General features: G+C 41.2%; 1 protein-coding gene across 4 annotated transcripts in view; it reads right to left on the minus strand.

The window, feature by feature from the left end:
• Positions 1-21926, minus strand: part of fam13b (family with sequence similarity 13 member B) — a 95041-nt gene extending 73115 nt beyond the window's left edge. The window contains exons 1-2 of one of the 4 annotated variants that reach the window (XM_034181993.1): positions 7312-7322; positions 6576-6578 (exon numbers count right to left, since the gene is read on the minus strand). The gene's annotated coding sequence lies outside the window, so the exon portion shown is untranslated. Of the gene's footprint in view, positions 1-6575; positions 6579-7311; positions 7323-21679 lie in introns of those variants that run through there. The other 3 variants (XM_034181992.1, XM_034181994.1, XM_034181995.1) reach the window with 3 other exon arrangements.
• Positions 21927-22177: the final 251 nt, after the last annotated feature.

Below are 22177 nucleotides of genomic sequence, written 5' to 3' on the forward strand. Positions count from 1 at the left end.
AGGACTGTTACTACAGCTTTAAGGATGGCTTTAAGGACGCTCGGCACGCCGCGCTCCATGCCGCCATCGAGAGCCACAAACCACCGGATCATTTCTAAACGGATGGCTCTGTGGAGCCGGACCGTCGTGTGCACTCTCTGGTTATCACAAGAGCTGGACATCAACCATTTTCCAGCAGATTTCACTTTTAACAAGAGATTTTGTCATGGAAAGCCGAGCGGAGGCTTCGCACGTCACGACCGATTTGCTGATGGAGCGAGACAAAGGAACACCTCCGTTTTGGTCTCACAGGACAGCTTCGAGATGGTGTTCAGACAGCTGTCGGTGGTTTTTCCATCGAGTGATTATCCAAGAAATTGTGGATGTGCCTGGGCATGCCAGAACATGTCCCGTGAGGCTTCATCACGGCGTTGCTGTGCGCCATGCAGCACCGCCGCGACACGCGAAGCCTCCGCTCCTCTTTCCATGACAAAAACTCCTGTAACAGTGGAATGTGCCGTTCATTTCCAAACTGGACGCTGTGTTTTATCCGGGACGTCGTCTGACTAGCACAGGAATTGTGAAAAGACGTGGACATCAGCACTTTTTCGGCAAATTGAGACAGACGTGCGGAGGAATTCCTCGCGTCGCAGCGGTGCCGCATGGCGCACAGCAACGCCGTGATGAAGCCTCACGGGACATGTTCTGGCATGTCCAGGCACATCCACAATTTCTCGGATAATCACTCGATGGAAAAACCACAGACAGCTGTCTGAACGCCATCTCAAAGCCGTCCTGTGAGACCAAAACGGAGGTGTTCCTTTGTCTCGCTCCATCAGCAAATCGGTAGTGACGCACGAAGCCTCCGCTCGGCTTTCCATGACAAAATCTCTTGTTAAAAGTGAAATCTGCCGGAAAATGGTTGATGTCCAGCTCTTGTGATAACCAGAGAATGCACACGACGGTCCGGCTCCACAGAGCCATCCGTTTAGAAATGATCCAGTGGTTTGTGGCTCTCGATGGCGGCACGGAGCGTGGCGCGCCGAGCGTCCTTAAAGCTGTAGTAACAGTCCTTATTCTCTGTGAAGCCCGTAAAATTTTCACCAAAAGCCAGATAAATTTTTCGAATGGTTTCCAGCTGCCAGTCTCTAACAGTTTCTGAAAAAATTCTGATGGAAAAAAAAAGCCCAAATCATTCCGCCATTTCCTGACAATGAAAATCCGCCGAGGGGGCTGGACCACTCCTCACTCAAAGCCAGCTCACAGGTGAATGACGCAACTGAAAGGCGTGGAAAAACTCACGCATGCGCACGAGGGTTCAAGCTTGTCTGATGCAATCACACGTGATTCAAATCCATATGGTTTTTGAAAAAAAATAATAAGGTCGGATACTTTTCTAATAGACCTCGTAATCCTGCAACCTCAGCAACCATACGAGGTCTGTTAGAAAAGTATCCGACCTTTTATTTTTTTCAAAAACCTGATGGATTTGAATCATGTGTGCTTGCATGAGCCAACCTTGAACCTTCGTGCGTATGCGTGAATTTTTTCACGCCTGTCGACTGCGTCATTTGCTTGTAAGCAGCCTTTATGTGAGGATGGGTGTAGTCTGGTCGTTTTTTTTTTTGCAAGGAAATGGCGGAACAACTGGAGCAGCGCGACTGCATCAAATTTTGCCAGAAACTGGGCAACAGCCAGGTGGAAACCACTCGGATTATTCAGACGGCTTTCGGTGACAATGCTATGGGCATCACATAGATTAAGGAGCAGTACAACCGGTTTAAAGACGGCCACACAACGGTGGAGAGCGCGCCGCACTCTGGTCGGCCATCAACATGCTGAAATAACCAGATCATTTCCAAAGTGAACGCTGTGGTGATGTGGGGCTGTCGTGTGACTATCCGAGAAATTGTGGAAGAGGTGGACATCAGCACTTTTTCGGCAGATGCCACTGTGACAGAAGATTTTTGCCATGAAAAGAGTTGTAGCGAAATTCATGCCGATGGCTTTGGCATGAAGCTGATGGTGGAACAAAAGCGCCACCGCGTTGAAGTCTCACAGGACATGTTGTGACATGCTCACCTCTTCCACCATTCGGAAGACTCAGACAGCTTTCGGTGGCTTTTCAGTCGTGTGACTATCCGAGAAATTGTGGAAGAGGTGTGTCGTATGTTCTTGAACCCTCACAGGGGGGGCATTTTTTGTTGTGTGATGTGAGGGTTCAACATTACGACAATTGTATGTTGTAAAGCTCGAAAGCACAGAGCCATTCTCATAATAATTATTATTATAATTATTAATAAAATTGCTATTTGTGGGCCACATGAGCACAATTTAGTAAATTAAGTAAATCAAGGACAAGTTTTAATAATCAGCAATTTCGCCATCATTTAGTAGCAGCAAATTACACAATTTACATTGTTGACTGAAGAATAAGAAACAGAGCAGGGTGCAGAAAAAGGAGATATACTCAACAAAAATATAAATGCAACACTTTTCGTTTTGCTCCCATTTTGTATGAGATGAGCTCAAAGATCTAAAACTTTTTCCACATACACAATATCACCATTTCCCTCAAATATTGTTCACAAACCAGTCTAAATCTGTGATAGTGAGCACTTCTCCTTTGCTGAGATAATCCATCCCACCTCACAGGTGTGCCATACCAAGATGCTGATTAGACACCATGATTAGTGCACAGGTGTGCCTTAGACTGCCCACAATAAAAGGCCACTCTGAAAGGTGCAGTTTTGTTTTATTGGGGGGGATACCAGTCAGTATCTGGTGTGACCACCATTTGCCTCATGCAGTGCAACACATCTCCTTCGCATCATCCGTGAAGAGAACACCTCTCCAACGTGCCAAACGCCAGCGAATGTGAGCATTTGCCCACTCAAGTCGGTTATGACGACGAACTGGAGTCAGGTCGAGACCCCGATGAGGACGACGAGCATGCAGATGAGCTTCCCTGAGACGGTTTCTGACAGTTTGTGCAGAAATTCTTTGGTTATGCAAACCGATTGTTTCAGCAGCTGTCCGAGTGGCTGGTCTCAGACGATCTTGGAGGTGAACATGCTGGATATGGAGGTCCTGGGCTGGTGTGGTTACACGTGGTCTGCGGTTGTGAGGCTGGTTGGATGTACTGTCAAATTCTCTGAAACGCCTTTGGAGACGGCTTATGGTAGAGACATGAACATTCAATACATGAGCAACAGCTCTGGTTGACATTCCTGCTGTCAGCATGCCAATTGCACGCTCCCTCAAATCTTGCGACATCTGTGGCATTGTGCTGTGTGATAAAACTGCACCTTTCAGAGTGGCCTTTTATTGTGGGCAGTCTAAGGCACACCTGTGCACTAATCATGGTGTCTAATCAGCATCTTGGTATGGCACACCTGTGAGGTGGGATGGATTATCTCAGCAAAGGAGAAGTGCTCACTATCACAGATTTAGACTGGTTTGTGAACAAAATTTGAGGGAAATGGTGATATTGTGTATGTGGAAAAAGTTTTAGATCTTTGAGTTCATCTCATACAAAATGGGAGCAAAACCAAAAGTGTTGCGTTTATATTTTTGTTGAGTGTATTAAAGATTGTCTTTGCCCTTGAATAAGTAGCAGTATCACCCTGCTCTGGCCTACTTTTGCTGTTACCATCCCAGGCTACTGCTAGTGATAAATTAATAAGAATGAATTACAGGGGCATTGCTCATGAAGGTCTTCTCATCTCTTTCTGTACTCAAACTACTAGGATTACCCTTAGTTGTACAATTAAAGATAATTTTACATGCATATATTTTGTATAGATTACGAAAGTGTAGCAACTGCAAGGGGAAAGCTTGAATAGATTAACAAACAACAGCCATCCTAAATTTTCTTCAGCGAGTTGTCTCTGAAGCTCTTTCATCTGATGAATATGTCTGCTGGAGGGGCTGAGCAGACATGAGCTTGTTATGTGTGCCCAGACCAACTCTGCCTATGCCATTTGTTGTGCGAAAGTCTGTTGTGAAGCTTTTATGAATGCATGGAAAAAAAAAATTGCTGGATTATTTCTTATACAATAAGTTCAAGTGGAATCTTCTGCAGCTAGTCGTTAGCCTCCATTGAAGCAGTGACAGATTATGGGCCCTCCTAGAGGACATCTTAATAGCCTTTGCTGAGAAAGGAGGAGATTTGTGACAAGTGGTGATTAAGCCTGCTTCATTATACTCCAGGTTATAAGAGTGTTCTTACACCTGTGATGTTACACAGTCCGGGGGGGGGGGGGCATGCAATTACAAGTACTTTGAAGGGACATGAGTGAAATCTAAACTTTGCTGGCTTGCGGCTCTGTGACTTGCAAAAACCTTTGATGCCAGCTCTGGACACAAATACAGTGCTGTGTTTGTAACCGTGGGAGTGGAAGTAAAGCAGCTTTGTTTGGCTCATCTGCATAAAATTTACTTGGGTGACTACTGGCTGAAAGGGCATGAAGGTTCTAGAGTTATAAGCTTTTGTAATTCTTCACATGGTCCAAAATTTCCAGCATATATAAAAATCCTGACTGATTTCTGGAGCAGAAATCTCTGGGCATCTCACAAGTTGATTAGATTGTAAAATGATTATCATTGCTTCTTGATACATCTTTTTCTTCCTATACAGGATTTCTTATTACCCACTGTGTGACTACTTGATACCTTTCAAAGCAAAGTACTGTATTTGTAATGGTCCATAATGAATTTACATTCTTTAACAGCTCAGACATATTTGCACCCTTGTGGGTCTAAAACCCGGAGGGGTTGTTTCCCCCCAGTCCACCCGCTATAACCACATGGAAGTGCTGGGCTCACATATGAAACTGACTTGATGTTTGGATTGTTATCACTTCAACAAAAATAAAATATTTATGTTCACTTCAACGCAATGCACAGGCACATGCACACAAGATGTGCTGCACTAACCCACTTTGTACTTCTGTCTGAACAATTTAAACAGGAACATGCATTGAGACAATGGTGAAACTTTGTTGCACTGCTGACACTCTTAAGACTGTAGAAACCGTGGCACACAGAATATGTTCTCATTTCAGTTTTGTTTAAAATTGCACTTTGGATTCAGCAGAATGAACTGCACCCAGTGCACCACAATGAAAAACAGGTGTGGAGACAAACTGAGGTACTCAGTCAAAAATGACAGCAATCTATTTGGAATCTTCCTTAGCCAATTATGAAACAACAGAATGAGTCTGCTTTCACTGGAGCACTCAGGTGAGCCTTTAACGTGCAGATGGAGGGTGAAAATAAAGATTTTCTTTAGCAGCGCAAACAAGCGCAACAACACCTCACTGTTTTGTTTGTTTAAGACTTTGAAGTTGAAAAATATGTTAAGATGCCCTAAAACTTGTCTCCAGGTGCTTCTTGTCCTGTGGTGTGTTGCTTACAGTCCAAAAACAGGTGGTTGTTCACTTTCATTATGGAGCGCAGCACCTGCATCTGCTCCACGCCATCTCCCACAGACGGACAACACACTGTACCAAGAGTGACTGTAGCGAATCCGTATGGCGAATGTATATTGAGATAAAAAGTACATTTCTGGATCAAAAATGACTAGCAAAAGTAGAAAAACAGGTTCACATAAGGGCTGTGAAAACTCATTAACAGTGGCCAGCAGCCATGTTCCTACCACAGCAAATTGTCCACCACTAACCCCTACTGTTTTCATGTCTGCAAGCTTGACTCGCATATGATTATTTAACTTTGGTGCTTCCCTGTGATGGTCTAGTGGTTAGCGGTAGGTTCAAGACCAAGGGATCCTCTGTTTGATTCCCCATCACTGCATCAGTTCTTGTAAACTGACATGTACACAGCCAAGTGTGGAGGCTGTCAACTGACAGGTCAATTGGCCAACAGGTGTCAGGGTGAACAGGCATTTCCCTGCTCTTGACTGACTAAGCACACCTGACCAAGTTAGTGAGACGTGGCTGAAGCGAGGAAGAGTTAGAAAATATGCAAGGCATGTGCTCTCCAAGAACAGGATTAGACACACCTGGCATGCTTTGATTTGGTAATGCATAAAATACCATATGGCAAATTTACATCAGTGGACTTTATTTTATACCATCCACCTCAAGTACAGACTCGGAAATATAAATCACAGCAATATCAGTGCAACTCAGTCAATAAGTGTTCAAACTTTAGAGGTTATTCAGAGGCACTGGGCCCAGTCATGTCTGAGAAAATGACATTAAGTCTTATTGATTTAGCATTAATCTATATTACCCAAGGTTTCCCATTCAGTCTCATATTGTGGACATTTTCAGACCATGGCACAATATGCTTTGTGTATCTGCTGCAGTAACAGAGGTCTCTTTCCATCTGTTGTCTTTATATTCTGAGCATGGCTGATAGCTACGTGAAAGCAGTGACGGCGGTGCAGTAATAAAGTGACAACGGCGAATCAATGAAAATCCCAAGTCTGTTGTTAAATATCATCCAAGTCTTTGCTTTTTATTACTGGATAAAATGAACATCAAACAAATATCTTGTACAAGATCATCCAAATCTTGTCAATTCCATCTGTGTGCGAGTGTGCCTGTGTGTGTGTGTAAACAATAAAACACCAGCTGTGAGACAACATTGACAAATGAGTCAGCTGCACAGCATGCAAACAGTGACCAAGCAAACGGACAGTGAAACTGCAGTGTTTCCTTCACAGCAGATACAGCTGGTAAATTAAGTTCCATTGCCATATTTCATTGTTTACACATGTACTAATTTAATTTCCATTTCTATTTTGTGACACTAACAGACTTATACAACCTTGAAAACTGTAGTTGTTACTGATGGTAAGCTTCTGGAGGCAAACAGAGGGCAGAAGTTATGTTCATTTAAAAACAAAAACACAGATCAGAAAAGATGCACATTAAAATATCCCATCACTTTCTGCAGCTTTGGTGTCACCTATCTCACCAGTGTTTCCTACCTGCCATATTAGATTTTGGTCATACAGGGGATTGTGGGAAATGTGTCCCTGCTGCATATGCACAGATATGCTCAGAAAGTAAAGGTTCAGAATGTTGGTGTCGCCGACCGAACGGTCCCCCCTAAAAATCGCTCCGCCCTGCCTTCACTGCGCATGCGTCATTTCAGAGCTCAGCAGCATTATTTCTGAGCGTCACCAGCAATTCACTGATTATCGCCTTGTTTCTGCTTCAAACTGCATTCTAGTCATCATCTATCTCAGCAACAGATATCTAAAGCTTTTGTACAACAATCACTTCCACATAAATTCAGCATTATTTCATAATAAAAGACAGCGGACCGATCAGAGCGCAGAGCAGCTGCTGCAGTGCCTACGTCAACACAGAGCATGAATAACGACTCGCCAAGTATCACCTCGTTTCTGCTTAAAACAGCCTCGTTCTTTCTAAATTTGACTTTAGAATAATTTAAGAGGTTCTACTTTGTCATCTGATGGTTAATAATCCCATTAATCCTTTTGATCGCTTTGGGTCAGAGCGTCCGTCTCAGACGTGCTGCTGTGGTCCCAAATGACACGTACAGTGAAGGCAGGGCGGACCAATTTTTAGGGGGGGAACATTCAGTCTGCGACAACAGGGATTACTTGTGTCCCTGCATGCTTCAATAACAATCTCAGGGATAAATGTGAATGTCTGCATTTTTTTTGGAAAACTTGAAAAGGAGTTTTTTTTTCTTTTTTAAACTGACTCATTTACATGATACAGCCACCCACTCAACAGTGGTGTCGCTCTCCACAGCACCTCCAGATGCAAGATCTGGTTGTCTTCACTACAGGTTTGTTTTCAGAACAACAACATGTGCAACGTGCGCACATGCACATTCCAGCCAAAGACAGCTGGAATGTGTGTAAATAGTAGTTGATAAAATGTTCTTGTCGCTGTTGTTTCTGTACGAAAGCGGTGCTTTTCGTCCCACACATGGACGAGCCACATGCAGCTCATCAGATCTTTAGTTACTGATCCATCAACATTTGCGTAAGGCGTCGGAGTTGGGTGGTTGGACGAAGTTGTATGACAGTCAAACGGAATGCTGACGGTACGGAAACTACGCAAACGATGAACCGTCAAGACAGAATGCAAAACGGAATACAGACGAACTGAAGTTGTCGTCAGGATTCGTTCACATTTTTCAACAGTTTGAAAATTCTGATGAAGCGCCAGCTACAGCAATGACGCTGGACAATGGTTAAACGGTGTCTCTGAAAGTCAACGTTAAGTCCAGATTTCTTGTTTCGTTTTTGGCTTCAGTGTCCTTCGTTAGTGTCGTGTGACCGGAGCTTGAAGGATGCTCAACACCGTACATGGAAAGCTACTGTTCTGCATGTTTTCTAAAGTTACCTGCTCCACCCACAGCTAATTTAGTTGGCTAAATAGGCTGTGGGTGGGATCAATTAATCAATCAATCAAGAGCTGGCAAACAAGTGCACAGGGCAGGCAGACATGAAAACATGCAGAGCAGGTGCCTTCCAGAGGCAGATGCAGGCACCCCTGCTCAAAATGAAGATACTTTTCTTTTGACAAACTGACCAGTTATGCTCACATGTGATAGGATATCAGTGTACGTAATATCGCTTACTCATTTAAAAAGCAAAAATGAGAAGTGAATCAGCGGTTTCAAATGAACTGATCACAGTTACAGTGGCATCTAAAACAGAAAATGGTGCAAGAAGCATTACAACTTTAGGTTGTTTCTGGTCATCCTATATTTCCAGTCATGTGAGCTTCAACAGCTTGACATTATTCAGTGAAAACACTGATCTCAAAACGAGTGACTGCACGCTCGACCCCAGATTATTTCAGCGCAACAAGCAGCTCAAATCAGGAATTTTCCCATCTGCTTCTGCTCATGTGCTGCAATTAATTGCATTTCGGCATACCATGACACGAGTTAAGATTTGACCCTGAAGAGCTAACAGTGTTTTTGCAGGGTGTCGGGAGGGAAGCTAGTAGAAGTTCAACATTCATTCTTTTTGGTTAAACTGTGGTATGTCAGGGGGAAATGAAAGGGCCAGAAATTATGCTGGTTCATCAATATTTGTTCATTTATCGCAACTTGCAACGTCATCACCATAGTGAGCAGTGACATTGCACATCACAGGTTTTCCTTATATCATACAGGCCTATTCTGACCCTCAAACTGGGAAATTGGCTTCTGATTTGCTTATGCTTATATGTGCAATAAAGTCTCAATGTTAATTATCTAAAATCAACAATAATTAAGTTCGTACTCTGTATGGTTGCACTGGCTTGTTTTAAGGAATGAAGATAGAGAGACAGATCAGGTGACAGGGTTTGGAGACAAAGTCAGAGAGGTGAGATTGAGATGGTTTTGACATGTGCGGAGGAAGGACTCAGGGTATACTATAGGGAGAAGGACACAGAGGATGGAGCCACCAGGCAGGAGGAGAAGTGGGAGACCAAAGAGGAGGTTTATACGAGATGTGCTGAGGGAGGACATGCAGGTGGATGGTGTGACAGAGGAAGATGCAGAGGACAGGGTGAGACGGAAATGACTGATCTGCTGTAGCGACCCCTAACGGGAGCAGCCAAAAAAGAAGCAATATTGAAGTTCTTCTGGCTTCTCCCTCTTTCCCTGGGGTTTTCCCCACAGAAACTCCCTACATGCAGCTCACAATGCAATAGTCCTCACCTGGGTCTTTCATCATGCAAGACTCAACTGCACGCTGGGAGAAACTTGAGAATTAAGGACCTTACCCAAGAGAACACAGTGATTTATTTTTTTGGAGTGATGTAGATTTGTATGCAGTCACTGCTTTAACCACTTGATCACGACCTCCCTTACATCACCTACTACCTTACTGCTGCCAGAGCTTTTTTCTGGGTGGGGGTTATAAGGGTAATGTAAAGGTGAGCGAGCAAAATCACCTTTGATCAAAATAACGATTGATCAAAATGATTTTGAAAATTTGAAGTGAAAATGATGCATTTTGAGGCTATGCAAGAGCAAAAATGTTTCTTGTACTTTTTTTTATGAAAAGTCAGAGAGTAAGTTTAAAGAGCAAAGAACATAAATTCCCAAGGTCTATTTGGCCTTCTTTGATAAAATTGCACTTTAATGGATGTACACAGATCATGTTTTTTCTTCAAAAATGTACTTCAAAACACTTACTTCTACAACCCCTGGCAAAAATTATGGAATCACCGGCCTCAGAGGATGTTCATTCAGTTGTTTAATTTTGTAGAAAAAAAAAAAAAAGCAGATCACAGACATGACACAAAACTAAAGTCATTTCAAATGGCAACTTTCTGGCTTTAAGAAACACTATAAGAAATCAGGAAAAATAATTGTGGCAGTCAGTAACGGTTGCTTTTTTAGACCAAGCAGAGGGAAAAAAATATGGACTCACTCAATTCTGAGGAAAAAATTATGGAATCACCCTGTAAATTTCCATCCCCAAAACTAACACCTGCATCAAATCAGATCTGCTCAGTCTGCATCTAAAAAGGAGTGATCACACCTTGGAGAGCTGTTGCACCAAGTGGACTGACATGAATCATGGCTCCAACACAAGAGATGTCAATTGAATCAAAGGAGAGGATTATCAAACTCTTAAAAGAGGGTAAATCATCACGCAATGTTGCAAAAGATGTTGGTTGTTCACAGTCAGCTGTGTCTAAACTCTGGACCAAATACAAAAAACATGGGAAGGTTGTTAAAGGCAAACATACTGGTAGACCAAGGAAGACATCAAAGCATCAAGACAGAAAACTTAAAGCAATATGTCTCAAAAATCGAAAATGCACAACAAAACAAATGAGGAACGAAAGGGAGGAAACTGGAGTCAACGTCTGTGACCGAACTGTAAGAAACCGCCTAAAGGAAATGGGATTTACATACAGAAAAGCTAAACAAAAGCCATCATTAACACCTAAACAGAAAAAAAACAAGGTTACAATGGGCTAAGGAAAAACAATCGTGGACTGTGGATGACTGGACAAAGTCATATTCAGTGATGAATCTCGAATCTGCATTGGGCAAGGTGATGATGCTGGAACTTTTGTTTGGTGCCATTCCAATGAGATTTATAAAGATGACTGCCTGAAGAGAACATGTAAATTTCCACAGTCACTGATGATATGGGGCTGCATGTCAGGTAAAGGCACTGGGGAGATGGCTGTCATTACATCATCAATAAATGCACAAGTTTTGGACATTTTTCTTATCCCATCAATTAAAAGGATGTTTGGGGATGATGAAATCATTTTTCAAGACGATAATGCATTTTGCCATAGAGCAAAAACTGTGAAAACAATCCTTGCAAAAAGACACATAGGGTCAATGTCATGGCCTGAAAATAGTCCGGATCTTAATCCAATTGAAAATCTTTGGTGGAAGTTGAAGAAAATGGTCCATGACAAGGCTCCAACCTGCAAAGCTGATCTGGCAACAGCAGTCAGAGAAAGTTGGAGCCAGATTGATGAAGAGTACTGTTTGTCACTCATTAAGTCCATGCCTCAGAGACTGCAAGCTGTTATAAAAGCCAGAGGTGGTGCAACAAAATACTAGTGATGTGTTGGAGCGTTCTTTTGTTTTTCATGATTCCATAATTTTTTCCCTCTGCTTGGTCTAAAAAAGTAACCGTTACTGACTGCCACAATTTTTTTTCCTGATTTCTTATAGTGTTTCTTAAAGCCAGAAAGTTGCTTTTTTTTTCTACAAAATTAAAAAACTGAATGAACATCCTCAGAGGCCGGTGATTCCATAATTTTTGCCAGGGGTTGTAGTCAATCATTAAACTTGAGCCCAGAAAGCAAATAATGACTGTGTATTTCTAAGGATTTTTCTTTGGAAAACTACTCTGTGATAAAACTGGTATGAGCTCTCTTTCTGCTCAGATACATACCAGCTTCTATAGTTTGTCATCTTCCGTGTTGGGCTGGGCGGCTCGTTTCTACCGGCCGCACATGATTCATCACAGTGCTCCCCAGTCAAAGTAAAACCAAATTCAATGTTGACTGAGGCACGCTGATGCCAAATGGCGGTGGTGTGTGCACAGCAGACTGGCATGCAGCAATGGCACTTGCTCTTTTGCTAGGCGCTTGATTCTGCACAGGACTAGCCATTGTAAACACAGGATTATCGCAAAGCACTTTGTGAATTTGATGTGAAAGGTGCAAAAGAGATGCTATCTTTGGACACTGGACTGTTGGATAGCATTCTACGAGGTCTGTTAGAAAAGTAACGGACCTTTTTATTTTTTGCAAAAACTATATGGATTTGAATCGTGTGATTGCATCAGCCAAGCTTGAACCTTCGTGTGCATGCGTGAGTTTTTTCACGCCTGTCGGTTGCGTCATTCGACTGTAAGCACGCCTTGTGGGAGGAGTGGTCCAGCCCCCTCGTCGGACTTTCATTGTCAGGAAATTGGCTGATCGACTGCCGCTTTGCTTCATCAAAATTTTTTCACAAAGTGTGAGAGACAGCCAGGTGGAAACCATTTGGAAAATGCAGATGGCTTTCGGTGAAGATCTTATGGGGATCACACAGATTAAGGACAACTACAAATGGATTAAAGACGGCCCACAGCGGCGGATGGCGCGCTGTGTACCGAGCGGCGATCGACAGGCTCAAATGACCAGATCATTTCCAAAGTGAACGCTTTGTTGATCCGGGATGTCGTCTGACTACCAGAGAAATAGCAAGACAGCTGGACATAGCACTTTTTTGGCACATTCCACTGTTACAGGAGTTTTTGTCATGAAAAGACGTGCGGAGGAATTCGTGCGTCGGGACGGAGGCGCAGGGCACAGAACAAAAAGCAACGCCGTGATGAAGTCTCACAGGACATGTTGTGGCATGTCCAGCTTGTCCACAGTTTCTCGGATAGTCACACGACTGAAAAGCCACCGAAAGCCGTCTGAATTTTCTGAATGGTGCAAGAGCTGGGCATGTTAGGGCTTGTCCTGTGAGACCAACTAGGAGGTGCTTTCGTCCCGCGCCATGAGCAGCTCCGTTGCGAATTTCTCCACTTGTCTTTCCATTACAAAAACTCCTGCAACAGTGGAATGTGCTGAAAAAGTGCTATGTCCAGCTGTCTTGCCATTTCTCTGGTAGTAAGGTTCAAGCTCGGCTGATGCAATCACACATGATTCAAATCCATATAGTTTTTGCAAAAAATAAAAAAGGTCCGTTACTTTTCTAACAGACCTTGTAAAACTGTAACCTTGATATGTAGGAATTTGGAAAATTATTTTACACTTTTTTTTTTCTTTTTTTTTTTTAGAGGAATTAACTGATTAATCCTGAAAATAAGACAATTTTGACAGACAATGAGACAACTTGCCAAAAGATTACCATACAAGTTAGTACTCAATGAAAGTGAAGCATTCTGTACCATTTATTGCATAGTTAGTGCAGTAGTGTGTCCGGCTGTTTGCTGTCTAGTCTGCATTCACCATAAATAGACCACATCAAGGGCCACGGTGTCTCAAAAATGGGCAGAGTTCTTCATACACATTCAAGACCAAAACACAATTAAGAAACCTGGCAAAATTTGTTTGACTTGGTGTAGCATTTTACATTTTGGCATGGACCATACACTAGTGTAGCGGCTCCTCTCCATTGTGTTGAGTACTAACTCTTCCCACTCGCTTCCCTCAGGACACAAATTCACGATCTCCGGCATGGGAGGCAGATGCTCTGACAAGTCAGCCAAAACCTGGGCTGGGCTTGAGAATCCTTTAGCTGCTGGGAGAGTAGGGATGGGTACGGATAACATTTGAATTGATATGGATACCATTATCAATTCTGCTTATCTCTCTGATTCCTTATCAATTCCCTTATTGATACCTCTTGTGAATTTTATGTGTACTAAAACTAGGCTTTACAAGTTTTCTATGTCAACAACATTTTATTGAGTCTTAAACTAAATAAATGTGAAATTGGTCACTGGATCCTTAAATTCTGGACATAATAAACTCTACATGGTGGATCCTTGATCTCTGGACATAAATAGAAATAAACCATATCTGTAATTTTTGTCAAAAGCATTTCCTTTCAGACATTATTGGCATGAATGTCTTCCCATACATCTGAGCTGAGCTCTTACAGCTGACTGTTGTGTGTCAGGATGAAATTCATAAAGAATGCAGGACGTCTCATTTCGGGAGGAAAAAACGTTTTAGTCGATTGTAGTTTATTGTCTGTATTACAGCATTTGAAACGAGGTGTCATTTTATTTAAAGCGTCAATTAATTTTGAAGTTATTAATTCCAACCGGACTCTGTCTCGGCAGAGAGCTGGGCAGCGTTTGGAGCTGTGCCAATGGAACAGAGGGCGATTCTCGTTTCTTGACTGTAACAAAAGTCCCAGTTAGTGACTTTAATCCACACAAAAGTGACTCACAACTGACATATTTTAATGGCTTTGAGAGGGGTTAAGAAGTAAACTTGCCAGTTCTGAAGAGCAGCGAATCAAAGAACCAATGAATCAGCAGACTGAAGCCCTGCTTCATTGGTTCACACTTCAAAGTGAAGTTGCGCTGCAGAAGCGGCTGATTACAGAGGCGCTGCAGGGTCTGTAATCAATGTAGAGAAACGACCATTTTCCTGACAAACACCCTCAAAAATAACGGCTACTCTGAAGGACCGATAAGGGAATCGTTAAGCAGAAACACTATTGATATCGGTGGATTGAATCCTTTCTTAAAGATACTCACAAAGAACCAGTTCTCCATACCCAATCCTATGGGAATCATTCTAAACTCAGTTTTAAGCAGAAAGGAGGCGATAATCGGTGAATTGCTACTTACGTCCCAAAATGACATAGGCGCAACAGCAGCACATCAGATTCAGAGGTGCTGCTGTGGCACTCTGATCGGTCCTCCGCCTTTTATTATGAAAGAATGCTAAATTTATGTGGAAATGATTGTTGTACAAAAGCTTGAGATATCTGTCGAGAGATACATGATGACTGGAGTGCAGATTTGATTTCTGGCACTATCGGGGTGGGATTATGGCACTATAGCAGAGGGAACCAGGTCGGCATTGGCTCTGCTGTGACTGGTTGTCTCTAGAGAGCGAGGTTTGATTGACAGCCCTCTTCTCTGACATGGAAGTCAGTCTGCGACAACGGCGTTAAGTGATCATCACCTTGTTTCTGTTTAAAACTTCACTCCACTCATCATCTATCTCAGCGACAGATCTCTGAAGCTTCTGTACAACAATCATTTCCACATAAATTCAGCATTATTTCATAACAAATTACAGAAAGTCCTAAAAATCACCTCCTGACACTCATCTGAAGACTGACTCTGTACACCCAAGCCGATCAAAGGGAATAATGTGATTATTAACCACCAGATGACAAATTAAAGCCTCTTACATCACGTGCAAACCATGATGCCATCACCTCCCTGAAGGAGACAACCGTGTCTCCTTAAAAAAAAAAAAACAAAATTATATATATATATATATGAATCAAATCCAAACAAAACATGTCCTGTACAAAATCCTGAAATAGCTGTATACATGAAAATACGAATACAAGAACATAAGGGGAATATTATTTATAAATAATAAAAGAAAAGAAGGGCAACCAAACATTTAAAAATCACATTTGTCTATCAAAGAAACTACTTTTAAAACATTTTTGGATTCAATCAATGATAGAGAATTATAATTAAGTTTAAACTCACTTTTCCAATGAGTAATGTTTGGTTTTGTCTTGAAAAAAAAAAAAATTGTGTATGTAATGTTTGCTTAATAAAATTACATTATTAATACCAAAGAGATTACAGTTAATATTCCAGAGATGATGTCTGTGATGTTTAGATCACCGATCCAAATTCCTTCAGAGACAATCCATTGTTGAATGTCAAACCAAAAGCTTTGCACTGTTTCACACAAAAAGAAAAGATGATCCAGCAGGTCTTCAGTTCCAGTCTGTTACCAACATCCATTTGGAATCTCTGTTTAAAAACTCCTTAGTTGGATAAATGTTAGTATTTTTTTTCTCTCAGTTGGAGTTCTTTCATTTTTAGTGAGACTGGAAATGTTTGAAATATTTACATCTAATCGTTTGTATTTCCTCCTTTCCAAAATCTTTAAGAATATAATCTCTTTTGGGCAAATTTCTGAGACAGTTATTAAGTAACTGTAATGACTTTGGTATTAATAATATAATTTTCTAAGCAAACATTACATACACAATTTTTTTTTTTTTCCAAGACAAAACCAAATATTACCCAGTGGAAAAATGAGTTAATCTTAAACTTAATCTCTATTTTTGTTTGAATCCAATAATGTTTTAAAGGTAGTTTCTTTTATTGACAAATTTGATTTGCCAATCACCGCAGACCCAGTGCCGACCTGGTTCCCTTCCCCATAGTGCCATAAGTTTCAAGCGAGTGAGCAGGAATTCTCTGCGTGCGAGCAGAAATCAAGTTCGAGCGGGCGGGCGGGGGCGTTTGCTGGTCCTCGTTCACAGCACCTTTGCGTGCGGAGTGATTATTTGCGCAAGTGCAGTTAATATCTACACATGAACGCATTTTTTATGCAAGTGGGGTTTTGTCACTGATCTGATGCCATACTGATGCTTTGAAATAACGCATGCGCAGTGAAGGCAGGGCAGACCAATTTTTAGGGGGTACTGTTCAGTCGGTGACACCAGCGACTGCATGGCGTTCAGGGCCGTTTAACGAAGTGTGCAGCCTGGGTGTCATGCTTCCCAGCCAGTGTTTTATCAGTGTTGTCTGTTATTCCCCCCTTTCCCCATTTCATTATGGATTTGGAGTTTATGAACAACAAAGTGTTTTCTAGTCTGTCATGCAGACAGGGTGTGTATGGCATGTTTGTTGTATTTATGGGGTGACCATGTGAGGCGAGAAGTTGAGTGGTGAGTGTTTTGAACATGCTCAAAACACTCACCATCCCGCAACTGAGTACCGCCAACCATGTGGTGTGTTTGTGGTGGATAGTGGCGAACGCCACACACACACACACATCTCTAAATGTGTTGCACAGGCCTTCTGTGTGAAAGGGGCTTAAAGTTCATATTTCTGATAAGGGTGATTCTTACACTACGGGTACTTATTATGTCCTTTGATCATATTGTATGAAAAACAGAAAAAAAGGGAGATTTCACACTTTTATAGTTATCTTTACAATGAAAGTGTGTTACGAAATTTGTTCTAGTAGTCTATAATGACTTTTTCACCTTTTTTCAGCATCATTATATGCAAATATTGCCATTTTGTGCTTGTCCCACACCCAGACTTTTGATCTTCATTGATAAAAATGAATGGTAAAGAAACGTTTTTTCTAATGTTTTAAAATATCTCTGAATAAAATATCAGTAAAATAATCAAAACATAATTGGGGTATTCAATGTCATACAACTGTTGTGATTTTTTTAAACAAAATGTAGTTGTCCCACACTATTGCCGTAATTTCCACCACAACACTGTAATGTCCCTTTGAACAGTTTGTATGAAAGACTGTTTGGGTAGTTTCTATGGAGATAAACAGTGACATCAGAGCACATGTATATAGCGCCAAATCACAACAAACAGTTGCCCCAAGGCTCTTTATATTGTAAGGCAATGGTGTGGTGGAAATTACATTTACACGGCCAATAGTGCCCGTAGTTAAAGAATCACCCATAAATGAAATGTCAAATAAGCTGACTATTCTATTATGAAAATGTTGATTATATAATTATGAAATGTTGTCAAATTTCTCATGCAGGAAAACATATGACTCAACACCAATATCATTAAAATAGGTCAAGGCTAACTGTTTTTCCCCCCAAATTTTCATATTATCAAAAGTTCGATGACCTTTTGATATTTTATCTCATAACACCCTCATTTGAGATCAGATGCATAACAAACTATATATTTTTGGAATCATTATGAGTAGACAAGTAATTTCATATGCATAGACAAAATTGGGGCAATTTTAAATTTTGAACCTTGTTTGACCTTTCTTGCCCCTCCTAAAAATGCTCGTAAGTTTGAAGAGGGCAACCCAAGTAAAAAAAATTTCAAAATCCATCAGGGAACCAAAAACCACTTTCAAACCTTTGTTCCCAGAGTTTGGTCATGGGGTCTACAGGCTGGTCTTCTACTATGGAATAAGGCGTTAACTCATGTGAAAGTGGGTACCACCTCCAGCAGGTGGCAGACATGTATGGAGAAAAGTAACATGAATTACTTTTTCCATTGACCTGGCACACCAGTGGCTATCAGATTCAAATCCATTTGCCTTCATTACCTCTGCCAGTGAAGTTTGAGGAGGTTATGTTTTTGCCCCATTTGTTTGTTTTTCTGTCTGTTTTGAACAGCCTGGAACCCACAATTTTTGATATACCATTATCAAATTTTTTACTGAAGACTCATATCCTCATAGGCAAGAACTGATTTCATTTTCAAGGTCAAAAGATCAAAGTCAGGAAAATCCCTATCGTTAGCATTGAACTAATTTTCAAAAATTCATGACTCTCAAAAAAGATCAAATAGCTTTCATATGAGTGTTATATAGGATGGTATCCTTTATCAACTGACAAAGGTTGATCGAGATCTGATCCAGATTACAGATTTTGTGGCCATTTAAATTTAACATTGAAAACTGCATTTAATGTACAGTGAGGAAAATAAGTATTTGAACACCCTGCGGTTTTGCAAGTTCTCCCACTTAGAAATCATGGAGGGGTCTGAAATTTTCATCTTAGGTGCATGTCCACTGTGAGAGACATAATAAAGAAAAAAAAAATCCAGAAATCACAATGTATGATTTTTTTTAATAATTTATTTGTATGTTACTGCTGCAAATAAGTATTTGAACATCTACCAACCAGCAAGAATTCTGGCTCACACAGACCTGTTAATTTTTCTTTAAGATGCCCTCTTATTCTCCACTCTTTACCTGTATTAATTGCACCTGTTTGAACTTGTTACCTGTATAAAAGACACCTGTTCACACAATCAATCACACTCCAACCTGTCCACCACAGCCAAGACCAAAGTGGAAGAAACACAAGATGACTGTCAATCTCCCTCGGTCTGGGATTCCATGCAAGATCTCACTTTGTGGGGTAAGGATGATTCTGAGAAAGCTCAGAACTACACAGGAGGACCTGGTCAATGACCTGAAGAGAGCTGGGACCACAGTCACAAAGATTACATTAGTAATACATGATGCTGTCATGGTTTAAAATCCTGCAGGGCAGCAAGGTCCCCCTGCTCAAGCCAGCACATGTCCAGGCCCATTTGAAGTTCACCAGTGACCATCTGTATGATCCAGAGGAGGCATGGGAGAAGGTCATATGGTCAGATGAGACCAGAATAGAGGTTTTTGGAATCAACTCCACTTACAACCCCAAGAAAACCATCCCAACCGTGAAGCGTGGGGCTGGAAACATCATACTCTGGGGGTGCTCTTCTGCAAAGGGGACAGGACGAGTGCACCGTATTGAAGGGAGGATGGATGGGGGCATGTATTGCAAGATTTTGGCAAACAACCTCCTTCCTTCAGTAAGAGCATTGAAGATGGGTCATGGCTTGGTCTTCCAGCATGACAATGACCCCAAACACACAGCCAGGGGAACTAAGGAGGGGCTCCGTAAGAAGCATTTCAAGGTCCCGGAGTGGCCTGGCCAGTCTCCAGACCTGAACTCAATAGAAAATCTTTGGAGGGAGCTGAAACTCCAAACCTGAAGATTTGGAGAAGATCTGCATGGAGAAGTGGACCAAAATCCCTGCTGCAGTGTGTCAAAACTTGGTCAAGAACTACAGGAAACATTTGGCCTCTGTAGTTGCAAACAAAGGCTACTGTACCAAATATTAACATTGATTTTCATAGGTGTTCAAATACTTACTTGCAGCAGTAACATACAAATAAATTATTAAAAAAATCATACATTGCGATTTCCGGATTTTTTTTTTTTTTTTTAGATTATTTCTCTCACAGTGGACATGCACCTAAGATGAAAATTTCAGACCCCTCTATGATTTCTAAGTGGGGGAACTTGCAAAATTGCAGGGTGTTCAAATACTTATTTTCCTCACTGTATATTTTACATTATATCTGAAATCAAACATGTCCCAATCACTGTGAGGTGCAGACTGGCAGTCACTATCACCTGACATAGTTTGACCCAGATCTCTTCCGAATTGTGGATTTTATGGACATGAGAATTTAATGTTGAAAAGCCCATTTTGTGTACATTTTGCATTCTCAATCAAAAGTGCCTCAATCACTAATTTTTCTGTGATGGATTTACTTTATTATTCTTTTTATATTTAATCATTGCTGCTACTGACTGGTTGTCACCAACAAAGTTTCGTTGTTTATTACAATGACAATAAAGTCTCTCTTATCTTATGTTATCTTTTCTCTCTTTTACAACCACTAAAATTGGATGGATATTCCAAAAAAAAAAAAACTTAATTAACTAAGGCGTTACATAACGTCTTGATTAATTACGTTTTTTTTCCTGTATTGGAGTGCTGTGGCTGTGCGGATCATTTGGTCTCTATCTTTGGTACAATGTTGAATGGTCCTGCATGCCTTTTCATGTACTTTGGATGTGCGTGTATCTATTGCATTACTTATCTTCCAGTTATCAGACAAAAACCAAGTGACAAAAAGCAGCAACAAATTGTGCATAGCAAAGATAACCAATGTTCTGTGAAAATTATCTGAAAAAGAATTCAGAAACTGAAAAGTTTAAAACAAAAACACAAAACCTGACACCACCACCACAAAATACAAATTTGATTCAAGTGCATAAAATAAATACTCCTGACATCTGATCACATCTAACGTAGCTTATGAAAAGGACTTTGACCTTGAAAATTTTTTACAAGGTAAAATTTGTGGAATTGGAAACGACAGAGGTTTGCACTCGGTGCTGTAGTATTATATTATATATATAATCCTTGTAAAGTTAAGATGGGAAAAAAAAATTGCTTGCACAAGCTGCCGGGGATAGACTAACTCATTCATCTACATTTTTGCTGTAATGAAAACAATTGTTAATTACCACTGTACACAATCCAATGCAAGTCATTACAGCTACAAAAATTGTGACGTCATACCATAAACTTGTGACAGACACCCCCCACCAAAAAAAAAAAAAAAAAAAAAACCTCGTCGTTGTTCTCCATCTTACTAGAACATTCCTGCAGAAAAAAAGTTACCAATCAAAGAAAACTGAGTGAAGTACACTGCAGGACAAAGAATGAAACCGACAGCTACTACCGAAAAAAACGACAAATCAAAATTACGCGATTTTGTTTTATTATCGAGTCAAAAGAGAGAGGTCCAGCAACAAACAAGTCCTCTCAAGACAACAAATAATATTATTTTAGCCAGCATAGAAAATTTTACACGTAGCATCCAAAAACAGCAAAAATATTCTGACATCTTCAATTTTTTTCAGTCTCCAGTCAGGTTGCCTCGCTTTGCCTGCGGAGATGTGATGGAACTGGCTCTGCTGCTAGCTAACTGTCCCTTAGCCTTTTTTAAGATTTTTGTAAAAAAACACACATTATGCAAAAGCACCTGAACCGCCGAACAAACGTCACAACTGCGACAAAGAACAGCACAATTTAACTACAAGCCAGAATAAATTAAAAGGGCACCACAGAGCGTCAGAAATAGTTAGCACTGCTGGCTAACATTAGCCAAGATGATAGCGAGCTAATCAGTCGGTACCTTACCAGGTCAAAACAGACAGGAACGCGACGCTTGATGCATTAATTTCTTGTTTGGTGTTTTTGGTGGCAGACGTCTGGAGAGACGTTAAGTTCGATCAAATCAAAGCATTCGCTACACGAATGTGTTCGGGAACATCGCACATAGAGCAGAGTGTCGTTCCTGTTTTCGCTCCGAGCGGCTCCTCGATCGCAGGTCGTTGCTTAGAGAGAACCGACGTCGCTGCCAAATAGTGACCACGCCTCTTTTCCCTCCGAGCAGCGAGGAAGACAGCTGCCAGATACTGACCCCGCCTCGCGCAGCGTTCAACACGGCAAAAAGTCCTCAAAAGACAAATAAGTCTTTTTCCTTGTTTTCCTTTCCTTGCCTGTCTTTTGCTTTGCTTGTTTGTCTCTAGGCTTAATTAAAAATCCCACGGGCCGATTTCCTTAAAGTTTGATGGATGGGTGGAAGAAAAGAAGCCACCCAAGTTCAGTGCTGATCCGGATCCAAAGGCGGATCCA

This window comes from Thalassophryne amazonica, chromosome 11 (genome assembly GCF_902500255.1).
Source record: "Thalassophryne amazonica chromosome 11, fThaAma1.1, whole genome shotgun sequence".
Taxonomy (NCBI): domain Eukaryota; kingdom Metazoa; phylum Chordata; class Actinopteri; order Batrachoidiformes; family Batrachoididae; genus Thalassophryne; species Thalassophryne amazonica.